Source organism: Parus major, chromosome 3 (assembly GCF_001522545.3).
Source record: "Parus major isolate Abel chromosome 3, Parus_major1.1, whole genome shotgun sequence".
Classification (NCBI taxonomy): Eukaryota; Metazoa; Chordata; class Aves; order Passeriformes; family Paridae; genus Parus; species Parus major.
This window is the reverse complement of record NC_031770.1, coordinates 101,627,541-101,642,518: the sequence shown is the minus strand read 5'-3', so window position 1 is coordinate 101,642,518 and position 14,978 is coordinate 101,627,541.

Sequence of the window (14,978 nt, the reverse complement as noted above, 5' to 3'; positions counted from 1 at the left end):
TGGGCCGGGCTGCGGCTGCTGACATCTCAGACTGACACCGAGCCCTGCTGCCGGCCCGTGCCGAGCCAGGGTCCACCGGGCCAAGGGAGCGGCTCTGCGCAGGGCCAGGCCCCCTCCGCCACGGCCCACATGGCCCCAGCAGTTGTTCGGAGGGGAAGCCATCGGCCCACAGCTGAAACTAAACACAGCACGGGCTGGACACCAGCCATGCGGCTGGAGCGGCCGGCGCCGTCCTGGCCCCAGCGTGGCCTGAAATCCATCACTGTGACTGCTTTGGCCACTGCCCAGCAGAAACCATCATGACCACAGTCCCTGGGCAAGATATTAACCCGTTCACTGCACAGATGAAACTTGAAAAACATTGATCCTCTCTCAAGTGAGAGAAAAAGACAGACTGAAGACATGTAGAGAAATAACATGAAGACACCAAGGTCAGTAAAGGAATCAAGTCCCAGATGGAAGGAGACTGAGGACATGCCTTAGTATTGGGTTGGAATTCTTCTGGTAAGGCCATGGAGATGGACTATGATATACTAAAATATCCCCTTTAATTCATTAAAAAAGTATGGGGCAATGGAGTGTTCAAACTGTAGATGTGAACAGAGGCATCCCTAATGAAGCAAAGCAGATGTTGAAATATTTGTGATTCCATGAGAAGTTTGAACAGAGAGGTGTGAGTGATGAAGACCCTTTGCCCCTAGGGAGAGAAGAAGGCCTCTGGTTCCAGAGATGAAGATGATCTCAGAAGTAGATGAAGAGACCTTTGCTTTTGAACACCTCATCCTTAAAATAGTACCCCATAAATAAACATGGCCCATAAACTCATCTGTGGGAAGGCTGTGAAAGATGGGAGGAACTTAACTATTGCAGATTTCTGTGTGGCTGCACTCTGTGGAAATTAAAAAGCCATGAGAGAACTGTTTCTTGTGGAGAAGTCTCCATGGAATGGTGAGAGAAACTCCTCTCCCTACAAGAACTGATGAAAGACTATTGTAGAGGTGGTAACTGATTGAAAATCACAGGTTTTGTCTCTACGTTGTCAATGGGAAAGAAAAGAAGTTGTGGGGAGGGGAGAAGTGTTCTGAAGGTTTTATTCTGATTCTTATTATTCTTTTAGTTCTGTTAATAAAGTTTTCTTTATACTTTTTAAGTTTTGAGCCTGCTTTGTCTTCCTCCTAATTCATATCTCACCACAGGAAATTAGTAAATAATTCTAGTAGGTGCACAGGCAATTTTAGCCAGCGCTAAACCCACTACATCCATCCCCTCAATATGTTTCTTGTTGTGAGGAGCCCAAAAGTGAGCACAAGATTTAAAGTGCAGCCTCACCAGTGCCAAGTACAAGGGCACTGGAAATCGCTGGTCAGACCTAGTCCTGTTGAACACACTATTCCTGATGCATGGAACTAGATTATAAAAATGGTTGACACAAAGTCATTCCTTTCATTTCTACTAGTCAACTCCCTTGAACTTTCATACAGAAAATGAATGGGAAACTGAGGAAGTTATCTGCCCACGGAGGTTGAAATTGTTCTGCTAGAGAAATATCCATGAGATATGTCTTTTGAAAAACAAAAATGTGATAGCCCCAAAATGGTGACAGTTTGGCAGAACTGGAAATGTTGCTTCATGTCTTCCAGTTCTTGTTCTGGAAGAGATAGAACTGTTTTAGGAGGATCTTCAGGCAAAGCAGCTCTTTGTGACTTTTTAACTGTATTGCAATAAAATGGATTCAAATCTTAGAGCTACACTATGTGAAGCAAGGGCACACTTGAACACAGACACAATTGTCTGTATTGCTTAATTCGTACCCAGTTTCAGTTACAGTTTTGGCATTTCAATGGTTTCCTCTATTGTGTTTTAATCACAGCCGTCACAGAGATCATAGCTCTTTCTTTTCACTCATCTTTCCTCTTCTTTTTGCCCTCCTCTACATAGTTTCTCAAGCTGAAGGCTGTGATATTTAGTGAACAGCCTCACTGCTTTGCTGACAGAGAGATCAGACTCACTGCAACCTTTCCAAATGTATTGTTTCTTCATTTGTATGCACCACAGCCACCTCTTTCTCTCCAGACCATATCAATCTCAGTATCAGGGAGATTATACTGCTTCAGTAAGCCCTCAGCTTTTGCCTCATATGTTCTAGCATAAGGCTACATACTGAAGAATAGATGAATTTCTCATTTCATTTCACCGATTCGATATACCAAAAAGGAATTCTGCTTGAGGAAAAAGTGATTCCGATAGAACCTTATGTAGTTTGTAGGAAACAGCCCCTCTTCTTTGTGATATAAGGACAAAGGTCCATCTTGAGAACAAGTGACCAAGAACTCATTTAATGTTTAGCCAAAAGCAACCCGCAAATATTATGAAGTTCCTGTAGGCAACTTTTGGTAAAGCAAAGGAAAAAATGGGGAAATATAGCCAAGATTTCTCAGTTCTGATCCTCTTTCTGACTCAGTCTGTGATGTGTCACACAGTAATTCTTTCCTTCTAAAACTGGAGAAACTTGAAAGCCTTTTACTGATTTTTGATGAAAACTTGCCAAATATTTTGATATCAGTGATGTTTTAAAAATACAAAGCTACATAAACTTATCAAATTTTTCTCCCCAGCAAAGCTGCATAAACACTTACAGCTTTGAGATTTCTGGTGCCTATGGTTTGGAATGGATGATACAAATAAGTTTCGAAAGAAACTTCAAATTTGAAAAAGTACTTTTTTCAAAATAGATTACACATACTACATACTAGATAATAATGTAGGTCTGTTCTCTGTCCTTAGTTATGCTTTCATGATTGTTGGACTTTTGGGGGGGTTTTTTTGTTTTTTTTTTTGTTTTTTTGGTTTTTGTTTGGTTTTTTTTGTTTTAGTTTGGGTTTATTTTTGGGAATTTTTGGTTTTGGGGGTTTTTTGTTTGGGTTTTTTGTGGGGTTTTTTTTTGTTCGTCTGTTTGGGTTTTTGTTTGTTTTTTTTTTCTCTAATGTAAATCTTTCATTCCTGAGGGGGAAAAAAATCGAAACATTAATAATCTCAGCTAGGTATTTAAGCAAAAAACCCTAAAAAAATAGAGAAAGAGCAATGAGAACATTTGCCCAAGGTAATAAATAGATTGGATCATTTCCAATGGGATTAAAAGAGAATTTAGGATGTAATCAGAAGGAAAAACAACACTTAATTTAGAGATATTTTTTCTGTAAGGCAATATTCTTCTATCTTTCACTGTCTCAAAGAATTCCTAATGCTTTAATTTTCCCACTTGGCTTTATCATTGTGTTCTTTTCATTTGAAAAATAAAAGTGAGAAAGAAAAAGTGACACGTCTGCAGCCTCTCAGAGGATTTTTGGCTGCATCTCCCAAAATCATGTGTAATCTTTTTTTATGTGAGTGGCTCAATTGCTATTTTAATGTGTCCATTTGGATGTGTAAGAATCGCCAAAGCGGATTCCAATTACCAGATCTGGCAGTAAATTTTGAATTCTTGGTTACTTTGGGTGACTGTGTGGTGGATTTACTGTGTGTGAATGTGAAATAAATCCAGAAATCTGGGGCAAGTCAGTGTGGGCTCTGTAGAGAGAGAAAAGAATTAAAATATGTTAAATCATAGGTATAGAGTAAAAGTGTAGGTTTTAGTTTTAAGTAGGTAAAAGTATAGCTTAAGTGCCCTAAGAGTCTGTGTTAGCTAGTGAAAAGCCTTATTACCCAGTTTAAAGTTCAGTGATAATACCCTTCACAGATTCAACTTAGCTCTAGACATAATGAAAATATAGTTTGCATTCTTGGATAAGAACAGATAGGTTTATTCACATAAACTGATAATACCTTATATGTAAGATTTAGGTAAAAGAACATTGCTTTTGCATGTTAGAATTGAGACTGATGTAGAAAGTATTGTTTTAGAAGCCTGTTTTTAGCTGATTGGATGATTTATGAACTTAATCCCCTGTATTGGGGATCAGAAAAAACATCTGAAGAAGAACAGCAGCACCATCATCATCACCAGCTGCTTTTGCAGCCCAGGACAGCAGAACTTCACACTGAGAAGCTGCTGCCCCAACCATCGGGACCTTATACCAGAGAGCTGCTGCTCAGAACTCGGGACTTTATGCCAGAAGCTTTTAGTAAGGACTTTAACTTTCTAAACTCTTTGCCTTTGAGACTGATGCTTCTATACAATAAATACCCTTCTAGCAACCATCAACTGCTCACGTCTCTTTGAGACCTGGAAATATCCCTGGAATCCCCATTGAAGTGTCAACAGTCAGAGGATGCCAATAGGGTGTTCAAGAATGGTTGTGATGGACATTCCCTGAGCTTGTGTAACTGCCAGTGCTGCTAGACAAGTTGTTTTCTATATTGAGATTAATATTATTAAATATTTTTACTTACCAGAAGAGTTCCTAGGAAGAGGGAGCCTATATCTACAGTCAGATTTCTAGTGAGAAATCTTGTCTTTTGTTTTATTTTCTTTTGTGGGGTAGGACTGGGTTTTTTTCCCCCTTCTTCCTTTTACATTTTCTGTTTCAAAACTTCTGTTAGTCCTGTCTCACCCCAGTACTTCCTTGTCTAGAACAGTTCTTCAGCCTTTTGGATGTTCTTCCTACTTCTTGTTGATCTGTGTAAGGGCAGCATTTTATTAATGGTTGATAGTGAAATTCATTGCTAAAGACTAAATGAGGCCACAGCAATATGTTGGCCAGATGTCAGACCTCCAGAGCACCTTCATGTGTAGGGTTTGGGGTTTTATTTCTTTCTCTTGTTACATTAAAAAGGTTTTAATTTGTGATAAAAGTGCTGAAAGAAATGGAAAAATCTATCTTCTCCAGTGGTATTTCTGACAAATAGGAATGGGAGTAGGGCCCTGTTAAAACAAGGAAATTACTCTTTCTGTCACTTTGTCCAGATGTGAGCATGAAATAAGCAATGGAGCAGAGCAGCAAAACCAGAGGTTCAGGCACATCCCTGGTTTAGCACAGGAAGACAAAATGTGGGCTGTGCTTTTGTCACAGGCCAAAGTGGGTGCAGCAGCAAAACCCAAGCCATGGGTACAAGAAGTACAAAGCAAGAATCACTTGGAGATAGGGTTGAGTTGCCAGAGGGGTGAACTCTTTTCCCATGCACTTGGTCTTACCTGCAAGCACATCAGTTCTTTTTCCTTGTCTTTCTATTGACTGCATGTGATGAATTTATTGGTAATTTTATTTTTAAATATCTGCAGAATTATGTGATTTTTTAATTTTGGAGAGCTGCATTTTTATTATAATTTTGTAAATTATCATTAGTTTACACACTGAAATAACTTTATAATTTTTTTAAATTTTTTCCTAAGTGTTAATGAAATATAAATAGATTAAATACTCCTGTGAGCTAATGAAAGAGGGAAAAAAAAATGCAAAACCCAAAACTGTAGACACTAGGAAATAAAGTTTGTCAGGAAATTTTGGAATAGTTTTGTTTCTGTGCCAACTTGTGATTTTTTCCTGTTTTCATAGATTAGAATTTCATCTAAGAAGAGCTGACTAGGCACTGGCTATTTATTTTTTAATTATACACACCTCTTGCCTTGAAAATAGAACTGCTCATTGAATAACTTACACTTGGCTTTTCTCCTTTTTACCTGCAAGTTAATCACAAAAGGATTTAACCCAGTCGTATTTCTTCCAAATCTGCAGCACTCTTCAAAAGCCTGGCTTCACAATCAGGAATTTCAGGTGAATTCTCAATTCCCATCCCTGAGCTGGAATGTCAGAAGGTCTTAAACAAGGATTTTCTCCCTAGATTGATGATTACACAAGGCAGGAGGTAGCTGGGGAAATCTGACCAGTCAATGTCTGAATTCAATTACTTCCATGTGGAATGAACTCTGTCAGTTAAAAGATTTTTTTTTTATTGTAGGGGCTTTTTTAGTGTTTTTTTGTGTTGACATTACAACCCATGATAATAAGTTACTTAGCTAGAAAAAGATGTCACAACAAAAGCAGTCAAACTAATTTAAAGAAATAATATCAAATTAAGAAGATGTTTGAGCTAAATGTGTTGCATAGGTCTGACTTTGAAAAGAATGGGGGAGCATTGGTTGTTTTCCACAGTGCACAGCTGTAACAGTGATGTGAAATTAGAGAACAGTCTGTTGAACTCGTACTCACATTGGGGGCTTATTTGTATGAGAGCTCCCATCCAAATGAACCGGACACATCTGAAGTTACCTGTTACCAGTATTTAATAATAGTACTTGAGAGTAGTACCTGAGCTTTTTTTTTCCTTCTTTCTACAAGCAATCAGCTCTTACCTAGATTTCATTCAGAGCATGATCCTTTGAAAGTAGTGATGTCAAATGCCTTCTCCTGTTCCCCTTTTAAACCATGGCTACAAAGTACATGAGCATTTGCATAACCTATTACACTAATACCACTAGGACATTTTTAATTTAAATGTATATAATACATTTGGCTTATATGAGCCATTTCAATAAACCAGAAGAATTGATGGAGTTGCAGCTGTCAATAAAGCCATTACCTTCAGGGAAATTACTCACTGAAGCAGGATGTGTTTTGGATTTCACAGAGGAAGGGAAGATATGACCAGCTTGTTTTTCACTGAAACAGCCCTCCTGATACCACTCCCTGAGCTGCTTGTATTAAGCTTATATGCTGAAGCACTTCAAAGCTACAGGGCTGCTTTGAGGAAAGCATATACTGGGGATCAATAAGTTATACTACACTTAACAATGTGGTTTAAGTTTTGAAAAATATACCAGAGATATGAAATCATACAAAATCTTTTTTTTTTTTTCCTAATGACAGACTCTGCTCCCACAACTATGCAGTGATGTTTTTGCCTTCAGTCCAAGCCCAGTTTTCTTCTTTTTTCTTTAGCATAATTAGGTTCTAATCAGCATAAGAAAAAATCATAGATTTGAGTCTGCTGGTTTTGGAGAGGAGCACAGAATTTCTTGTTTTACTTGGAAACAAAATAATATTTATATCCAGGGGTCCATCCTATTTCCTTCTCAGTTTTTTTTTTTTTTATTATTCTATTTATTTTCTTATTTTATTTTTTATTCTCTGTTTTGATTAATTTTATTTTTTTTTTTTTTTTATTATTCTATTTATTTTCTTATTTTATTTTTTATTCTCTGTTTTGATTAATTTACTTACATATTAACTTACAGATTATCCCTGAATGGGTCTCTAACATCAGTAGCTGTTGCAAATACTAATCCTCTGTTGTACCCTACCCTGTGCCAGTGGATCTGACTGCCACACACAACATTGTGGCCTGAATTTTTTTCCATAAAAGTCTGGCCATAGGCTGTTGCTCACCTTGGACCTCCATGTGGAGCAGGATCACTACTGAGCAGCACTAGCCATTCATGGCAGGAGCCAGGCTGAGGGCACTGCTGTCACATTTTGAGTGACACAAAATGAGGTAGCATTTTGGAGATGGCTGTAAAGCTGCACAATCTCATTAAACTTCTTCCTGTGATACAACATGGGACAACAATGCTCCTTCCTTGCCACGGGGGGAAAAGGAAACTGGAACATTAATTAGTGCCTGGGAGTATGTTTGCACCCTGGTAGTTTCATAAGCAGCAAACTTTACCATGTCACTACATAGATCTTTGCAATATAGTGACAAACTCTATAAATACTAAAACAATATTTGTTATTACATAGCTCCTCCTAGGCAGAAGTAAAGCAATTGTATGTTTGAGGATAGAGAGGTTGTAATTTCCAGAAACTTCCAGTATTGTGAAGGGAAAAAGGAGTTCTGTAAAGATTAAATAAAAAAATTAATAAAACCACCCCAACTTATCACTGTTGCTGCTATGGAAACTGAACAAAGAACAATAACTACTTGCCAATTTCTTCTGGCTCCTACAGTGAATAAGCCTAAAATACTGACATTTCAAGGACAAAAATTGCTGTCAATAACTAAATATTTTGCTATTCTGGGATTTACCAGCACATTACCTTGGAGGTGTTTAGTTTCTAAACCTTTGTGACTTTTTTTTTTTTTCTGAAGTACGAGACATTGTAAGTACATGATGCATGTTGCTATGGAAAGGCAAATAATTTTTACACAGAGAAATCACTTTAAGGGTCAATCTAGTCCTGAAATTAAGAATGTATTCACTACATTTTATTTATTAGCATTTTATAGTATAAAGGACAATGCTTTTATAAAAAGAAGAAACACATTAAATTTGCACGTGTGCCTAGCCCTGCACAGCACCTGGGAGCTGTCCTTGTTTAGATGTTTATTGTTTATGTATAACTCAGTTATAATATACTCAGTGCAGCTGTATCTATATAAGAGGCTTCTGTTGAGACTCCCTTCTTCTGACTCACAGGTGGTTTTTCCTCTGTACAGGAGAAACAGCAAAAGCATTTCTGCACAATAATAATATAAGGTTTATATATTTATTTTTAATAGTCTGCAGTTTGGACTTCATCTGGAAATGAAGGTGCAGTTATTTTTAGGCGCAGAATAAGATTTTCAGTATGCTTTCACCATGTTTTCCCACTCCAAAAACAATAAAAGAAACCTAAACTTAATGGAATGAAATGGTAGCATTCCCTGCTTGGCTTGGCAAAAATTTTTACTTGTTAAAATTTAGAATAGCATAGGCAAAATTAACCACAGGGAAGTTTGTATCTGTGGGGGGAAAGCTATCTAGATTCTTCTGGCAAGTAAAAGGTGAGAGAATTCATTTTTGTTCTCCTTTCTTTGCCTAGATTTATAGTGGGTGTTCCTGTTGAAAAAATATCTCTTCAGTGAGAGATGGACTCTCTTTTATTCAAGTTCCTCAAAATATTCTCCATCTTCATCTTTCTCAGTCTGTTTAAGGCATGTTCCAAGTTTCTGTTTTCCAAGTAATCCTCTCTGCCATATGTTAATTTGAGTATCCTTCTATGTGCAACAAAAAGAGATAGAATTGAAATATCTTTCAACTGTAATTTATCCTATAACACCTCAGTGACAGGAATATTCTTGATGTAGGTAGGAGAGAAAAAGAAAAGCTATGGGACAGAATGGGTGCTGAAGGTCTTTCAAACCTGAACAACCAGGTGGGGCCCATCCCAGGGTGATGAGGGAACTGGCAGATGAGCCTGCCAAGCCGCTGTCCATCATTTACCAACAGTCCTGGCTCACTGGTGAGGTTCCTGATGGCTGGAAGCTGGCCAGTGTGACATCCATTCACAGAAAGGGTGGGAAGGAGGATGCTGGTAATCATAGGCCAGTCAGCCTGACCTCAGTACCCAAAAAGGTAATGAAGCAGTTTATCCTGAGTGTCATCACACAGCACATACAGGATGGCCAGGGTATCAGACCCAGCCAGCATGGGTTTAGGAGGGGTAGCTCGTGTTTGACCAACCTGGTCTCCTTTTATGACAAGGTGACCCACCTGGTGGATGCAGGAAGGGCTGTGGATGTGTCTATTTGGACTTCAGCAAGGCCTTTGACACTGTCTGCCACAGCACACTCCTGGCAAAGCTGCAGCCCAGGCTTGGACAGGAGCACTCTGTGCTGGGTTAGGAACTGGCTGGATGGCTGGGTCCAGAGAGTGCTGGTGAATGGTTCTGCATCCAGCTGGGAGCCAGTGACCAGTGGTGTCCCTCAGGGGGCTGTGCTGGGGCCAGTTCTGTTCTGTATTTTATTGATGACATGGATGAGGGGATTGAGTCCTTCATTAATAAATTTGCAGATGACACTAGGCTGGGAGTGTATGTCAGTCTGTTGGAAGGGAGGAGGGCTCTGCAGAGAGACCTGGAACAGTTGCATGGATGGATAGAGTCCAATGGGATGAGTTTAATAGATCCAAGTGCTGAGTCCTGCATTTTGTCCACAACAACCCCCTGCAGCGCTACAGACTGTGGATGGTGTGGCTGGACAGTGCCCAGGCAGAAAGGGACCTGGGGGTTCTGGTGACAGCAGCTGAACATGAGCCAGCAGTGTGCCCTGGTAGCCAAGAAGGCCAATGGCCCCTGGCCTGGATCAGGAATGGTGTGGCCAGCGGGAGCAGGGAGGTCATTCTTCCCCTGTACTCAGCACTGGTGAGGCCACACCTTTAGTGCCATGTCCAATTCTGGTCCCTCAGTTTGGGAAGGACCTTGAGACGTTTGAGCGCGTCCAGAGGATGCAACGAGGCTGGTGAGGGGCTGGGAACACAAACCCTGTGAGGAATGGCTGAGGGAGCTGGGGTTGTTTAGCCTGGAGAAAAGGAGACTCAGGGGTGACCTCATCACTCTCTACAACTTCCTGAGAGGTGTTTGTAGTCAGGTGGGGATTGGTCTCTTTCTCCAGGCAGCACCTGACAGAATGAGAGGACACAGTCTCAAGCTGTGCCAAGGGAAATACAGGTTGGATATTAGGAAAAAGTTTTTTGCTGAAAGACTGATAAAGTGCTGGAATTATCAGCCAGGGAGGTGGTGGAATCGCCATCCTTGGATGTGTCTAAAAAAGACTGGATGTGGCACTCTGTGCCGTGGTTTACTTGAGGTGTTAGGCCTAGGTTGGACTCGATGATCTTGAAGGTCTCTTCCAACGTGGTGATTCTGTGATTCTGTGATTCTGTGTGTGACCCCTTAATTATGAACTCTAAGAAATTTTACATAATTGTCCAATACCATTTCTTAAGGATCTTTTCAAGCAGAATGGATGTTAAAAAAAGCAGTCATGCAAATCACAGATGATAGAGAAGACCACTTACCATCAGCAACATTCTCTAGAAAGAGTTAGTGATTTTCCTATGGTATCATTTCTAAATGGTTTTGCAAGTGCAGTTCAGTCATAATGGGTGTGAAAATCTGGAAGAGGAGGTACTATAGTCCAGAATACTAGCCACTATAAATACGAAAAGTCTCAAAGTTAACACCTAAATTCCCAAGCATTTCCAATTCAATTAGGTTCTTTCCTACAGAAGAGTTTCGTAAATTTATTTATGCCACTTACAGGAACCACTGGAATTTCTAATGTGTCCTTTAATGCAAAGTTTTCCTGAATATAATAAATATAATCATTATAATAAATATCATATAATATAATATCATATATCATATCATTAATATCATATCATTAGTATAACATAGATAAGCACAATACAGCATTGCAAGTTGTTACTCTGAGCTTTTACTGCATACTTCTTTTTAAGACAGACAACTATAAAGCATTTTCCTGTCGAGAGTGCATAATTCCAGAAATCCCTTGCTGTTACGGCATATAGCATCAGAAGTTTCTGCCTTGAATTAGAAGGAGTTTCCAGTTGTATTTTTCTTCATAATTTCCCCTGTATAGCAGTGAATGCAAATGACATTTATGCCCGGGGCTTTTCAGTGTGCAATCCACTTATGATACAAACCTGACTCTCATTTGTCACTCTCTGTCCATAGACAGTACTCAGTCCTTCAAATGTGGAAATTTAAATTATCTATAACGTCTTAGAATTATAGCATTGCAGAACCACTACAGTAGGTGGGGAAAACAATGAATTTAAACTGCAGAATAATTATCTTATTGTTTTAATATAAATGTAAGTATCTGTCTATCACACGTAAAGTTATATTTTAAGCAAATTTGCTTGTATAGCTTGTCTCTGTCTTGTATTTCTTAGTAAATTAAATTCAATCATTTTGACAGGATGAAAGTAATAGTGGATTTAGTACACTGAATGAAGATTCTTTCTTGACTCGGTTCCAGTAAGTAGAGTTACTTTCAAAATTTCTGATAATTTATTTACAAGTTAAATGAAGAGAGTGTCAGGAAATATTTGCAATGCAGATCACCTGAGTTTTGCCATACCATAAATGGAGGGGAATAGATAAACTCTGCAATCTTAAATATAGGTCCATTAAATTTGTCTACAGTTATATCAAGACTAATCAGAATTTTGTCTACTACAAAACTTGTCCATCACACAGTAGCAGCTCACTTCAACACTTACAATATAACAGGTGGATTTTTGGCTGTATGAAGCTGAAGGGTAAAATGCTTGTTATTTATAGAGAAGTAAAGATTACATGCTGCATTTTTAGATGTTTGCAGAATAAAGACATCAGGAATGTTCATCTGCAGGAAGTGATTTCCCTTACACCAGGCTTCCTTTAAAAACATGCCGTAGCTTGTTGTGAAGTCACAGCTTACACTGGTAAAGGTGTGTTACTGAAGGAATCTTTAGTACCAGAGTTCATGGTCTGTAAAATGTGTTCCAGACAATGTCAACATATTACACAAGATGGTGTCAGCAATTTTGAATGCATATGAAACTTGATGCATGTCCTACATACACACACAAAAATAGGATTTGTACATTATAATATGCTAGAAAGGTCATTTTTTTCTCCCCAAACCAGGAGTAATATGAAATGAAGCAGTAATGACACTTTCAGTCAGGAGTGTTCAACAGTTTGAATGTCGCTCCCATTTGCTGGATGACTCCTCCTTCCCTCTGGAGCAGATATAGTGGAACTATGAAGGAAACACTTTAACAGAGGTCTTAAAAGGGTTAATAAAAAAATGCCAAATAATTTTCTAATGAAAACCAGGGAGTTTTGCATAAATGTTTCTATTTCTCTTCTTCTACAGAGAATGGGCAATACAGATAGGTTTTTTTCTGTCAAAAAACATAGCTGGCCTTGTTGCTTCTGCACTGGTAAACTGAGTAGGGAATGGACCTGAGCTCTATCACTCTGTCATGTGATCATTCCAGCTCTTAAACCAGTAGGATCCATGGCACAGGTCTCACTCCAGCTCATTAATGCTTCCTCAGACAATGCCTGGATGTGCTGCAAGGTCAGCACCTGCCAGGACCATGAGCAGCAGGAAGTTTGGGTTCAAACCCTCTGTTTTGTGGAAATAAGGAAGACCAGCTGTAAGGACACAGACTGCATCATGATCACAAATATGCCTGATCTATTTCATTTGCAGAGATGTGGCAAATGAGAAGAGAAGGAAAACCTACTCTTGGAAATGTTTTTGTAGAAGAATAATATTCATTAGGTGAAAATTATACTTCTGTGAGAAGACTTGCAAATATTTCAGTAACAGCAATCAGGTTTTGTACAAGATTAAACTGAATATCACTAGATCAGCTTCTGCTTTCATGCCACATTCCCTCACTGTGACCTGAAAGAAAGAGCTACTTGCTAATGGGATCAGCAAAAGATCTTCAAAAGACAAACTGGTCTTCAGTTTGTGTGTGAAGCCAAAAAAGAAGAATGGTAGTAGGGGTATGTGTGCTGTTAGAGGATTGATTTGTCATGTCAAATAGATAAGAAAAAAGGGGAATCCAGAACAAAAGGACATTGTTGTGTTTAAGTAATTAGCTATTTATCTCTTGTGTTTTGTTTTGCTTGGTTGGTTTTTATTAGGTCTTCCTAGGAACTAATCTTTCAGCTCTACTTCTTTTCTCTTTTTTTTTTGCTCCTACCTGTTGATTTTGCCTTTATCTTTTTGAGGGAAGATGTGAAATTGTTGGTTTCTTATTGGCAAACATGAAAGCTTGGTATTTTATCATCAGTATTCACTGCACCAGACAGATAAGAATTCACTCTGAATATAATAACCCTGTGTGAGGAAATTTACTGCAAATTACTGCTCTCTGTGCAAGGTTACAAATGCCAATAAGATACTGGAGGCTCAGAGATAGTGCTCAGCCAACATGTAAAGGTCAGCTAGATAAGTAAAAGCCAGATTGCTTTCCATCACACTGATAATTTCTATTTCATTTGGCATTTTGTCCCTGCGTGATTATATACTTTATCTAAATCAAGTGGAATCTGAGAAACTTTTTCATTAAGATTTTTGCATTTAAATAAAAAATAATTAAAATCATTTCTATGCAAAAGAGTGAAAAATTTTGAATTTGTATTGAACAGATCATGCTAATGCAAGCAGCCACATGAAAAGATGTCTCTAAATTGTCTTTTCTTTTTCTCAAAGTGCAAGCAGTCACAGTGTCATCACATTTCACTTGCAGATTCCTCTCAGATATTAGCATTTTTCAATAGTGTTCATCTCCAAAAGGGATCAAAGCAGTGAATAACCATCCATTTCCTGTCTCTAAGCACCTAGAGCTTGCAGTTGTATTAGATTTGCTTCCACTGATTCCCCTTTTCCTAAGTACATCAGACCCTGCATATGTCAACCATCAACACAAATAACCACGTGGAAAGTAAATACATTTGGATACAATAGCACTTAAATCACAGATATTTTCAGTTTTGTTAATGAGATGGCTTCCCTGGGCTGTGGTTAACATGGTGCACTGGGGGAGAGAAGGCAGCTGGGTTAACATGGGTACACAAGCTCTTTGTTCCGTGCCAGAGATGGCGTGGTCCTGCTGGGAGCCTTGGTAGTGAGCACAGGTTCCGCCTCCACGAGTCCCCCAGGTGGAGAGATGATCCCCAATCCTGGAGCATGGCTAGGGGACTTTTATCCCTAGAGTTATTTTGCAGACTCTTTTGGTTATCCCAATACCCCAACACACTTGAGTGTCTTTATCTTTAGTACTAGCTAAAGAAAACCTTGATCAGATCATTTCAGTTTTGATTTGCTGTTGATGCTTCACTATTGCTGGTGCTCATGATATGCTTGCTCTGGACACTATGAATGGGACTTCTTGAAGATCTACAAGTTGTTTTGCCCATTTGGCTACTTCCTTGGTCACAGAAAAACTATCCTGCTGAGACAGGGGGATGATCATGTTTTCCATCTCAAATATTAGACCTCTGATTTATGAAGAATCTAACTAGGATTCAACAAATAAATATATTTTATCCTGTTCTAGAAGGAGATCCAGAAATTCAGTCTGGACTATATTAACCTGTATTCTTTTAATCTGCACTTGACCTTCAAATTCTAATGACTTAAGTAGAGAAATTTGTAACCAAGGAAACATGAATTATTTCCCTTATTATTCAGTAAGTTTGACACAAACTACAGAAGGCATCCATCCATTAGCACTCTAAAGCTAGAAT